Source organism: Gavialis gangeticus, unplaced genomic scaffold (assembly GCF_001723915.1).
Source record: "Gavialis gangeticus isolate Ggan-Ray unplaced genomic scaffold, GavGan_comp1, whole genome shotgun sequence".
Lineage (NCBI taxonomy): Eukaryota > Metazoa > Chordata > Crocodylia > Gavialidae > Gavialis > Gavialis gangeticus.
The window spans coordinates 135404831-135417813 of record NW_017729024.1 but is presented as its reverse complement, the minus strand read 5'-3'; the positions used below and the strand labels follow the sequence as shown (position 1 = coordinate 135417813).

General features: G+C 41.3%; 1 long non-coding RNA gene across 1 annotated transcript; it reads left to right on the top strand.

Annotated features, from left to right (window-relative positions):
- The first annotated feature begins 135 nt into the window (after nt 1–135).
- On the top strand, nt 136–4861 carry LOC109297759. Its single transcript, XR_002097405.1, has 3 exons — nt 136–266; nt 389–2260; nt 4303–4861. It is a non-coding gene; the product is annotated as an uncharacterized LOC109297759 (long non-coding RNA).
- Nucleotides 4862–12983: the final 8122 nt, after the last annotated feature.

Here is a 12983-nt window from a genome sequence, read left to right as displayed (position 1 = left end):
CATTTGGTAGGACGGGGGATAGATAGAAGTTTCACCCTGATCAAACTGGTGAAAGTGAAAGAAAAAAAAAAAGAATCTTCCTAAGAGGTAAAACGCTAATTGTACTCGTAATTATTTAAAGCTCTTATGCTGCTTTTGCCAGTGTCCATTTCCATGGAAACAGGAACAGGTACAGCAGCATTCAGCAGAGCTGTTAAGAAATCTTGGCTATAGCAGCTGGGACTGAAAGTAGAATGGCTGTTATTCAAACTGAACTTACAGATTGGGTAAGACTCCTGAACTTCTAGTGTTTTTACTCAGAAATTTATTAAGAAAATCCCTATTAGAGGCAAGGTTCAACCTTCACATATTGTATTGTCCAAATTACAGTCTTGATTTTTGTCCTCAGGTGTGCTGGAAGGGTGTCTGACAGTTACGCTTCGGCCAGAGGCCTCAGGGGAAATTCTGGCCAACTCAGCAGTAACTGTTCCCAGAGGCAGCTGGGCTGAACACTGCAGCATAGCAGCTTCCAGACCCTTTAGCCTTGTCTACTAGGTGAATTCTTGAAAAATTTCCCACCATTGCTACCAGCTCTTTTGAATTATAAACAGACTGATTGTTAGTCTGTTGCTGTTAGTTTAACATAACCAGGATGATTGGTTCATTTCTGTCAATCAGTGACACAAACAATTTAGGATGACATCAACTGCAGCAATTTCGTAACTATTAAATAACCCTTACTATTGTGGCCTTTTTTTTCTTTCAATCACTGTAAAGGTAGCATGTATTATTTGCCCTTTCTTTATGAAATGGGAATTGTTTTGGATTGCTATACTTTGCTAATCTGTAGATTGTCACTGGTCTTTATAAAGTTCTGATGTTTTGTTAAATAGATTTTGGTAATTAATTGCAATTGAAGTGAAGCAGTGGATAAGAGACAAAAGTGAAGAACTGTATTGTACCTTAAATTCAATCAGTGTCAAAAAGGCTTCCTACCAATGATGACAGGCTATTTTTCCCGACCATTTAGAAACAATATGGACAATTTAAGCTGTTAGCATTAGTAAACTATAAACAAGCATGCTAAATTGTTTTAACCATTTTTTGATGTTTCATCTGCAAGTTACAGTTATGTTCAGACAAACAGCTTTTCCATTTCACTTTCTAACAGAAGTGTAACCAACAGGGTCTGCATCCTGGGTGACAGCAGCAATAGGGGCAGCAGCTGGACTGGCAACAGCTGTGCCTAGTGTTCTTGCCCTGGCTGCTTACCCCTCATTATGCTACAGCTCTCCAAGTTGCTTGCGGTTGGCCTCTGTCTTTGTACCCTGTGATTTTACCATATAATATAAAACTCTACATTTCATTTACTTGAAAATTAATGAATACAAAATAATGTTAAACCAGCACATAACAATTACTAAATTGATGATGCTGAACTGATGCGGGCCACTCTTGAAAATCAGACCATTTGACTATCTAAGGATATAAGAGATTACTTTAGGTGTCAATTTTTAGTACTTCATACCTAATATTTTTATGGGGTAAGAGTAATCCGCTAATCCTAGACCTTTCTTTTTCAAAACCCCCAAAAACTTTAGAAGTTCTCTCTGCAGTTGAGAATCTAGCATATTGTGTTGCTATGTTAATTGGGCTTCCAACTGGCAAAGGGCAATCATGCAATTTATTTAATAGAAAAACTTATGAGAAAGTTTTGTACTTGGATTCAAATGCTAATTAGATACAATGTGCTTTAGAACATCCATATACAACTCCAAAGGGAACCGCAGAGTGAAATTCACTTATCCTGATTGGATTAAACAGAAACTATGCTGTACTAGGAACAAGAAATCAAGCAATTTGTGCAACAACATACTCTGCCAACATTCAAATGTACAATGCCAGTAAGCAAACAACTCCTGTCTTGGAATATAGAATCTAATAAAACAAATGCATGGACTGCTCGATCAGGTGGAAATGAATGGTTGATAAAATTATTTCTGCTGCTTAATTATTTATGTACAAACTGCAAACAGAATAACTTATTTTGGTTTGTTTGTTTTTTTTGTATTTTTGTAATGCATTCCAACATTGTGTGTTTGAACATTCTACTCTGGTATTATGAGGTGGCGCTTCTGCTTTGGAGATACTGCAAAGAGAACAAGGAGGAGAAAGGAAAATGTTTAATGGTAAAAACAGGATGGAGTGGAGAACAGATGCTGTGAAAAACAGCTATGGAGGGGCTTTGCTGAGGAGTAGCAGATCAACTTTTTTTAAATGGGTAGGAAGCTTGATCTATACAAAGTGCATAGTCTCAAACTGAGTTCTTGTTTCTGCCAGTAGTAATGTTTCATGTTTGCAGAAATGTACCAGTAAATGCTGCTAAGGTTTCTTGTAAATGGGTGAGAGCCTTCCTCCCCCACCCTCATTACTTCCCATCCAGCTCATCTACACTGGAGTATGGTCCCTTTTCCATCTCGTCATAACTTAGCTTGAGCTCCTGCTGAACTAGGGAGTATCTCTTGGCCCAGACTTGCAGCTGATTACAAAAGTGCCATGGGTGAATTGGCAGAACAGCTTGTTATTTACATAGGAGGCCCGAAAACCTGACACCAAGTCACTTGGAGGAAGGGGGGAAAGCATAAATTTGCTTTGCAACTAAATCACTCCCTGTCAGCAAAGTAGAGCATTTTATTCCTTGTTTGCAGAACAGCTTAAGTCTGCTGTTCACAAGGGCTGCTACAGAACCAAAAGGCTTGAATGATTAAGAGTATGACTATACAGTTTTACTTGGGAAAAGGGAACAAAGCATGAAGAAAGCAATTCTTTTAGTGCTCGGAGGTCACAAACCTCCAGAAATAGAGTCTTGTATACTTTATCAAGCTGAACTGCCTTTCTGTCGCACTTATCTTTTCTCATTTCTCCACTGGGTACCTGCTCTTTCTATCCCTCCCAATAAGAAGGAGAAGAACAGTAGTTTTGATGTCAAGCCATGCTGCATGACTTGTTTATAAAAAGGGGCAGCTATCACTTTTCCCCTGGAGGCCAGTCATACCATGTCAATGATATATTTAGTGCCCACTAGGTATGGCTCCATTTGGCTCACTGCTGAAATAGATTTTAATTGTGTGGGTTGGCTCTCATGCTGGGTAACCAAGCTGTTTCTGTCAGTCATGCTTCCTATGTCATACCATCAAATATTGGCACGTGACCAGGAACAGTTGATTGCTGATCTTGTTTTGGTGTGTGATGTTACATTACATTTTTTTTAAACTTTGATTTTTTTTGTCTTGTATTACAAAGGAACTTTGGGGTTCAAGTGCAATAAGTATTTTGCAGGCGTTTAAAAAAAGGTTTCCTGTTCCAAAGCTTGTGTGATCCAAACAAAGAGGAGACACAAAAGAATCATCATCTTTCTAATATTGGAGATCGTGGGATTGGGGTACAGAGAGAGTTAGTGACTTGTTCAAAATCACACATCAAGTGGCAGAGCTGGGGTTACAGTCCAGATCTTATGATTCTTGTCTAAGCTCTTAACCACAAGCCTTTTTCCCTTTGAAAAGCTCAAGTGAAAGAGCTCCTTTTTCTCCCTGCCATACCCCCAAAATTAAAACATCTAAACCTGTCAAGGCAAAATTGATAATGTGTTGGGGTTTTTTTACCACATCTGACATCATGTGAAAGCATCTGGTATCATGTAGAAGTGTATCACTGCCAAAATGCAACTCTTTGTTTTAAAAACGCCTCCTTGGTTGTAGAGATACAACCACATGTCATTTTGTTTCAAAGTTACACTACTGCCATGTCTTTCAATAGCTCCTGTGATACTACAAATACTTTTGTCATTAGAATAACTTGTTCCATGAAAGAGCAGATGTCCTGCTACTTAAAGACACAGCACTGCTGCACTCTAAACTATTCTGCTTAATGGCATTAGAAGCACTAGTTTGTTCTAATCAGCAGCTCTGCTGACAGCCATCCTCAGTGCCTGAGACCCAGAACAGGTGGGTCTTCCATAAACAAAAGTTTTAATGGGAAATATTTACAATATAAACATATTTAAATATAAACATCATGCAGCAAAATAGATCTCTGCATCATGGCACTTAAGCTGGTCTTAACACTTCCATTATAAACCTTATTTTCCTGATTGTTTATAACCTGAAGAATTTCCGTATTTCACACGCAAACATTAATACTAAGCTGAAATGGAGCCAAAGTAAGGAAGTCTAGGAAGCAAAAGCATTCACAAATTCTGTGTTTAATTAAACCTTAGGAAATGCAGTTCAAAATTGCCCTGAATCTTTGTGTGTCTTCCCACAGGAACATGACCCCAAACTTTTTCCTTGGTTCTGCTCTTTCTGATTCTTCCACTGCGTGAGGAAGGATTCCACTGGTAATAATGATAACATTTTATTCTTCTCCATGATTGTGACTTTCCCCACGGACTGACATCTTCCTTCCTTGAAATCTTCTCAGACCCACCTGCTTTTTTCCACATTTCCAAAGATTTGTTTGTGGGGCCCAGCATCTTTCACAGTCTCTCCAAGACCCTGCCTCCCACTAAATTAAAATCTGTCTACTTTTGATGTAAACAATGCACTGTTGTTCACAGTAAAATCTATAATTTTTTAAATTCCAAAGTGACTGTTGTCCAGTCCAAAAGTCACCTGGGCTAATGTTCCCTATGGCAGGACCCAAGAGTGGTAAGGAGAAGGAAAAGGAAGCCTTACAGTGGGGTTTAAACTATGTATTAGGAATATTGGAGTACAACAATAAAGGGCAGCAAGAATGGATTAATTCACCCATCACTACTTTGTCAGATTGAAAACAAACATCTGGGCTACCCAATGAGTACAAAATACTAATCGCTGCAAACCTAGCTCTGTAATACTGTATTGAATTGAATCAGGAACAGTGATCTGAATCAACAAATCGAATAATTGTCCTCAATTTGGGCCACATCTGAATCAAATAGGGCCCACTTCAGACACCCCTTCTATTTAGTTATTAGACTGTTTTAAAAATCTTGTATGATAGTTACTCATGAAGGTGGGTATAGACAGATGACTAATCGCATTGGCCTCAATGTATTATTTTATACATTGATGGGCTAGGCTTTAAAAGAAGTAGTTGGCAAATATCAGTGTTATGCTGTGGGGCATTCTGCAACATTGGCATTGTCTGTTAACTGACTACCAAAATAAACAGCATTTACATGGTATATTGTAGATGGGGTTTTCACTGGGGTCAAAGGACAAAAAAAAAGTCAGTGATATTAGGGGGTTGGTAGATAATGTCTACTGCTTTCCTTGCCATATGACATAAGAAATTCCAAATGTTAAAGTGCAGTGACTCATTGACTCCCTGGAGAATCAGTGTCCTTCATTGGATTTAATACCAAATTCCAGGAACAGGATTGATGTACAAATTTTATGTGCCTACCTGTGACGGGGCCATCTCAAGGCCAGTCACAATAGCAGCCTGCCCACCTGTCTAGGGCAATCTGCCCACCTGATTTTCCTGCCATGCCTCTGATGTAGTTGAATTGATGTTTCTAGGTGGGAGGTTACCTATGTTTATGCCCTGATGCCAAGAGCATTATATACAACAACAACCTCCCTTTTACCGTGTCCCATGCCTTGCAGATGGCATCACTATATGGCTCCAGCCCCACACTGGGCTCCACTATATTCCCAGCTGACATTCGGACCCTGATGTGGATCCCTCCTACTGAAGCGACCTAACCTCTGCCATCATTTGGGGCTGCAAACTCCCTAGACAACCTTCCCTCCTGGCAGTGGCCCGCTCTGGGACCTTTGACCTCACAGGCCCTGACCTAACTTCTAAGCCAGTCGAGATTCCAGGCAACTGCGTTTGGCCGTTCCTCAGAGTGGGTGCTTTTGCCTTTTGAACATCCTGGTCCTGGACCCAGCATTGACCAGTTGAGGATTTTCTGGCTAGGCTCGCGAGCATCTAGTCCTCTCCCGTAGGCAGGGCCATTCGGGAGTGGGAGGATCGGGGTGACTGCCCCAGGCCACATGTTTTGCAGGACCCCATGGAGCCAGGTGGAGCAGCTGCAGCCCCTCCTGCAAGGCCTGCCTAGTGCTGGTGACTCCATGCTGCCGCCACCGGCTTCATGTCCAGCTGCTCGCCACCCCCGCCCCACTGCTGGCTTCTTTGCCTATGGGCCCCACACCCTGCTAGGGTCTCCTCTGCCCATAGGGGTCCACCACACACTGCCCTCATTCTATGGGCCTTAGCCTTGTCCTTTTCTGTTGGGGTGTGCTCCACTAGCCATTCCCCTCCACAGGGTCACCCACAAGGCAGCAGGGGCTGAGGTTTTCCAGTGTCCCATACTTGCCTCTCACTGGGGAGGTACTGCTGTGTCATTTTCTGGGGTCTACCCCACCACAGGCAGCCCTACCACACCACCAAGCCCCAGCAGGGCATAGTTTTAAGTCATTCCCCAGGACCAGTCTTCAAGACTTCCTAGTGTCTTACAAAGCCCTGGTGCATGCAGCTCCTCCCTGGGCTTGTCCTAAGCCCTCCTCTCAGCAGGCCACAGGCACTCAGCCCCCTTCTCAAGGCTCTGGACCCCACACTGGGCCTCCAGGAACCTCCTCCTCCCCATAGATCCTACCCTGACCTCCAGATGTTCTGGGAGCAACAGCACTCCAACCAGGAGATGTTCACTCTTCAGCTCCCCAGTTCCAACTGCTGGCTTGGCTTCTCAGAGACTGCTGTGATACTGAAGCTTCTCAGCCCTGCTCCAATCAGGCAGCCTCCTGGCTGTTATGTGACAGCCTGACTGGGTCTGCTCCCACCTGTAGACTGCCTCAGAGCCTGCTCAAGCCCTTAAAGTGGCAGGCACCCAAAGGTGCACGGCCACACCACCCAGTAATGCATCCCCCTTCCTACGAGACTGGGATAGGAATGCTTCTGCTTCATCCTCGTTTCTTCAAGTCTGTCCACTTAAAGAGCACGCTAAAAGCACCTTCTACATGTAGACAGGTATCGATTAGCAAAGTGTGCAGCATCCTCAAGATAGAAAATATCTGTAGGACTAGAGGAGTAGGTATATGGATTCTACCATGCTAGTCAAACCTGTTCACCAATTTTCTGTTACAAGGTATATCATTTGGAGGCTTGCCTCATTAACCCTAGTAGTAAGCTACTTGCATGCTTAGACTTTGATTCTGCATGACTGGACAAACCTTTGGCATAAAATTTCCTTTCTCATTTTTCAAGCTATTCTTAGTGCCCTCCATAACAGCAAATCTAAAATTATTCTACATGTTTGTTTGAAAATCCTGTACTCTACATTAGTCTAAATGTACTGTAATGGTAGTCCATTTTTTTCAGCCACATTTTTGTTAAGTTTGTCTCTGCTAAGAGAGTCAAATATGAACATCGTGGAGAAAAGACCCTAGTTACTTTAAAGTAACTATGTCAGCTAATGATTTTGCTCATTGCCAAATCTTGTCTAGCCTGGGGTTTCTACAAAATCCTTCTACTGTTGTTGCAGCTCCATTAGAGCTATCAGTGGATGAAATGCTAGTGTATAATTAGGGGTTGGCAACCTTTATGAGTGCTGGGGCGCAGCTTCTGACTTGGCTGCTGCCATGGATTGTCAATTCCCTGATGCTCTCCCAGTACTCCCTGCTTTCTCTCATGCCCCCTACAGTCTTCATTTATCACCATCAAGTAGCACAGATTCCCATAGCCAACAGCCATGCTAATGAGCAAATACAGCAACAAGGGCAGAGAACAGGTAGGGCTGGGATGTCAGCAGGGGCTGTGTAGGCAAGAGGGGATGGCAGAAAGCACACAACAGGCAAAGAATCATGGGAGTGCCCCCTCTGTTGCCCCTGCCACTGCATGCTGGCTGCTACACTTGGATCTAGAATCTTTGCAAGTCAGATCTGGCCAGCAGGCTATAGGTTGCCAGTCCCTGCTACAGACTGTGCTTTACTGCTGTATTGTCTAGACTAGCATTTCTCAACCCATGGTTCACAACCCAAAAGTGAGTTGCAAAAATATATAAAAGGGTCACAAACAAACTTTGAAAATGGAGAAAGGGAAAAACATGGGTAACTTGCTTTTTCCTTGCAGGCTGTCAGAGTTCCAGCTGGGAAGGGGCTGCTTGGCTGCATGCCCCACCCTCCTGCCCCACATACTGTGGGGCTGGAACCTGAGGATGGGAGGCATTGGCAATGCGTAGGGGTGCACATCAGTGCATGTGCACCCAGTGAGCACAGCGGTGCACCCCCTATGAAAAGGCACTGCTGACACTCCCAGTGGCTCCTGCGGGCAGTCGCCTGTCACCACCCCACCCCTCACCACCAACACTGCTGGCAACATCTGTGGGTGGTCCATGATTGCTGCTGGCCACCACCACTGCTGCCAGTGGCGTCTGCAGGTGGTCACTGACCACCAATTGGCGCTTGCCACCCTCCTCCACTGCCTACAGCACTGTGGCTGCCTGTGGGAGCTCCATGCTTACCGTCGCCATGCTTCCACCGCTGTCAGTGCCACCACCACCTGCAGGAGCTCACCGTGCCCCCCCCCAGCCACTGAGGGCACATGGCATTTGTGGTGGGAGGCAGCGGGTCAGGAGTGAGGAGCACTGGGTCAGAACTAGCCATCATAGAATCATAGAAGTAGGGTTGGAAGGGACCTCATAGATCTTCAAGTCTGACCCCCTGCCAGGGCAGGAGAAAAAAAAAAACTGGGCTCAAATGATCCCAGCTAGGTAGGCATCAAGCCTCCTGTTAAAGACCCCCAGGGTAGGAGCCAGCACCACTTCCCTTGGAAGTTGGTTCCAGATCCTAGCCGCCCTAACTGTGAAGTAGTTCTTACGGATGTCTAATCTAAACCTACTCTCCAACAACTTGCGGCCGTTATTCCTTGTTATGCCAAGGGGTGCTAGGGGAAACAAGGTCTCTCCCAAACCCTTCTGGTTCCCCCTAGTGAGTTTATAGACGGTCACCAGGTCCCCCCTCAGCCTTCTCTTGTGAAGGCTGAACAGGTTCAGGTCCCGCAGTCTCTCATTGTAGGGTCTGCCCTGTAGTCCCCGGATCATTCGGGTGGCCCGCCTTTGGACCCTCTCAATGTCCACATCCCTCCTGAAGTGGGGCACACAGAACTGGATACAGTACTCCAGCTGTGGCCTGACCAGTGTCACATAGAGAGGGAGGATCACCTCCTTGGCCCTGCTAGAGATGCACCTGTGAATGCACAACAAGTTCTGGTTAGCCCTGCCAACCGTGACCTCACATTGTCGGCCCATCAATGTTCACAAATGGGTCCTGGTCCAAAAAAGGTTGAGAACCTCTGGTCTAGACATCTTCTTTTAATAAAACAGAAAAGCTATTTAAAAAAAGCTACAAGCACTTTTGGACAAAAGTGTGGTAAAAGGAATGGTCATTAGTCTATCCTAGAAGTCCCACTGTCAGGTTGAGGCTTACAAGAAGTAGTAATAACAACACTTAGTGTGCACGTAACATTCATATTTTCAAAGCACTTGCAAAGCCATTTGCAGTAATAAGGCAGCAAAATGACTGAGAACCACTTTCAGACAAATGTGGATTCTGGGGTGGTGAGGTAGAGCAGCTGGACTCCCCTTTGATTCCTGTTCCATGCAGATTTTAAAACCAATTGTCGGGAGAGACACCTGCATTTCTTTTCACGCAAGAGTCAACTGACTTCATGGCTCACTGTCATCTCCCTGATTCAGGCTAATCTCTCGCTAATCCTCACATGTTAATGACCCTCTTTTGTTTTTGGTGGTCTTGATGTTCCACTATCCAAACCATCCTTTCTTCTGCAATTTTGCTGTCTGTTAGCTATTCCTGGTAATGTCTCTCTTCTATTTCACAGCTCTGTAGAGTGTTTGTAATGCTAACTCTAATAAAACTTAACTGAGATATGGTAATATTAACTCAGGTGTAGAAATGTCCAACAGGGAAGTATTGGAGGCACTCTCAAGGAAGGCTAGATTTTGTTTAATGAATCTGAATGAGATGTACATTTAACTATAATGACTAAAGGGCTAATAATGCAATAACTTTTTGCCTAGTTTGTTATATTGTTTTAAACTTTATGGATACTCTAGCAAATTAGTGTACATTCAAATAGTTATCTGTTTTACTCTTAAATAATGTAGTGCTAGCCCCCAGCTTATTAGTAAAGCATCTAGTTTATCTTTAACTGGAGAAAAATGTTTTGTGTTTTATATGATGATGTGCCACACTATCTGCACTCCCCTTTTCAAAATCCTAGATCTTCCCATGCGTTCAAACATCCCCTTTAACTCCATGATAGCTCAGGGGCTTGTATAATAGGTATACACATTCTGTAGGACAGGATTTCCCAAACCTGATAGGTTTACACCTCACTGTAGGAAAGCAGGGGGCTCCGCAGACTTCAGTTGTCACTGTTTCCCTTGCTGCTGCTGCTTCCCTCACTAGCACCTGCTGCCAATTCCCACTGTGGGCAGGAAAATCAGTGACAATTGCTAGTGAGGGAGATCAGTGGCAGGGAAAGCAGCAATGGGTGCTGAAAAACAGGGTGGGAGAGAATCAGCAGTGAGAGAAGTGGTGCTAGTTGCTGAAGGACTGGGCATGTGAGATTGGCAGAAAGACAGGGATAAATCCTCCCTGGGAACCTTTTGCACTCTTTGGGGAGGCATTCTCTACAGTTTGGGCAACCTGCTGAGGGGCATTCTCCACAAATGTGAGGTATGGCTAATATAGAGATTTAGGAGCCCGACAAATTTTACTCTCTGCTTAAAGCAGTTTTATTCTGAGCGTTATTTTCATTCTATTAATTTGAACAATTCTTTTGGATAGCCTATGGAATAAGGTTTCTTTTAGCTGCAGAAAAACAGGAAGATTCCTTAATATTTTTATAATGAAACAATGAACCCCTACTCTTTTTTTAGATGAGCCACATAAAGATAATTTTTGGCTTAAATCTACTTACTAGTTAGCACAAAAGTATGTATTTTATTTTTTTTACCTAACCAGCAAATTAATATATCCATCTTATTTACTGTAAAAAAAATTTGCATCTTGATTTTTAACAAATAAATAGTTAACTTATTATTAATTATATAGTGGTATTTCCTTTTAGACATACATGTTAGTATTTCCAACTTATGATTAATCACATCATTGCTTACAATTAGAATGTATCATCCAATGTAGAATCATAAAGCTGTATTAAATTTACTGTGCCATCATAATGGTTTTTTAGCTCTAAAAAGCATTTACCAATTTATAAAATATCTGTCTACAGTACACCTGTTCTAAACAGAGATCCAGATTTTCAGTCTTCTCCAACTAGTAGCAACAGCTGACTTGTTTTTGCTTAGCTTTTTAATATTAGGGTTTTGCATTTAATTGGTATCTAAATCAATGAGACACTAATAACACTGAAAACTACTACCAAAACCAGAAGGAAGAGTGATTGAATGATAAAATCTAGCACAACAGGAGTAAAAGTAACTTAAAGACTTTAGAAGCCTTAAGATGCATGTTTTTTAAACTTCATGTTGGGTATGGCAAACATTTATCCAAGAATGTCTGCATAATGGTTTTGAGTCTCCTAGGAGATTAAAAGAGCTGTGATAACTTTCTCAAAATACAAAATTGCGCTCTCAACTGGATATTATCAAGTTAATTTTCTGCTGGAATCATGGGAGAGTAGAGAACCCCCTAATAATATCCTATTGGTCAGAATCTGAACTAATTTATGAGATTGCCATTGTGAGACTACCTGAGTCTGGGAGATGACTCTTTTTTACAGAACTGATTGCCAGTATTGAAAAAAGACCAAACAAATGGAAGTTTACATTAAAACACTTGAAGGCATTGAGTTTTAGTTTAATCTGCGTATAAGGGAATTGCTGGGTGTTAAATTTCTGCTTTTTCTTCTATATCTATAAATTGTCCTAGTGCTGTGATGTAATACATTATCTTCATATATGCTTGACATGCAGAATACAAATACAGCTCTTATTTTAAATGTACATCACTTTACTGTAAATAATTAAACAAAAATTGGCTTCACACAGCTGGTATCCATAGAAACTCCATGTTCTCACTCAGTGAAGCTTTGCACACTCTAAAGGTTCACAGACACTTGGTATTCAATTCTTTTTCTTATAGTCTTTGATCATTAAAAATGTCACCTGGAAAATAATAATTGCATAGTACAGAAAATAGAGAGGAACAGGCAATATTAAAATCCCTGAAAAAGCTAAAGTTTTTATTCACTGCATGTTTTCTTGATATTTTTAATGACTTGTTTACAAAAAAGTATTCTTTGTGTACAAAATACATATCTAAACTGTAGGAAAAAAATTGAACCTACTGGAGAGGGGGGGAAACTTTGTGGAATGATTCCTAGCAAACTTAGAAATGTGTGAAGAATTAATGTTGGCTCCAGGTTATATTATTATTATTATTTGTTAGAATAGTTCATTTTAATATTTTTTTTTAATCTGATTCATAAATTTAATCTACTCTTTCGGTGTTTTACCAAACATCAACACACGAAAGTAACTATTATTAATAATTGATTATAAATAAAATGAATTAAAACCATCATAAAATCAATGTACAATTTATCACATCGCTAAAACAATCTTTTAAAATGAAATGTCAGCTTTAAATTTTGTCCAAAGTATATACATTTTGTAAAAAAATTTTGTAAAATCTAAAACCATCAAAATTATTTTTCAATTATTTTCTTTTAAAAATCCAATTAATAAATTGCATTTATATAATAAATGTTCTCCTGCTATGTTTGAACACTCCATTGCTAAGAATCAGACTGTAAATATACTATAAAAGGGAATGAAAACCCTTTTATTTTCATTCATTGCCCAAAATCACAGAAACACTAAAAGTAAACAAAATATAAATAATTTTATTTATTTTAAAATCAGCTAATATTCTGATAGTAGTACAGGTAAAGAAAACTTTTTTCTTTTTTTT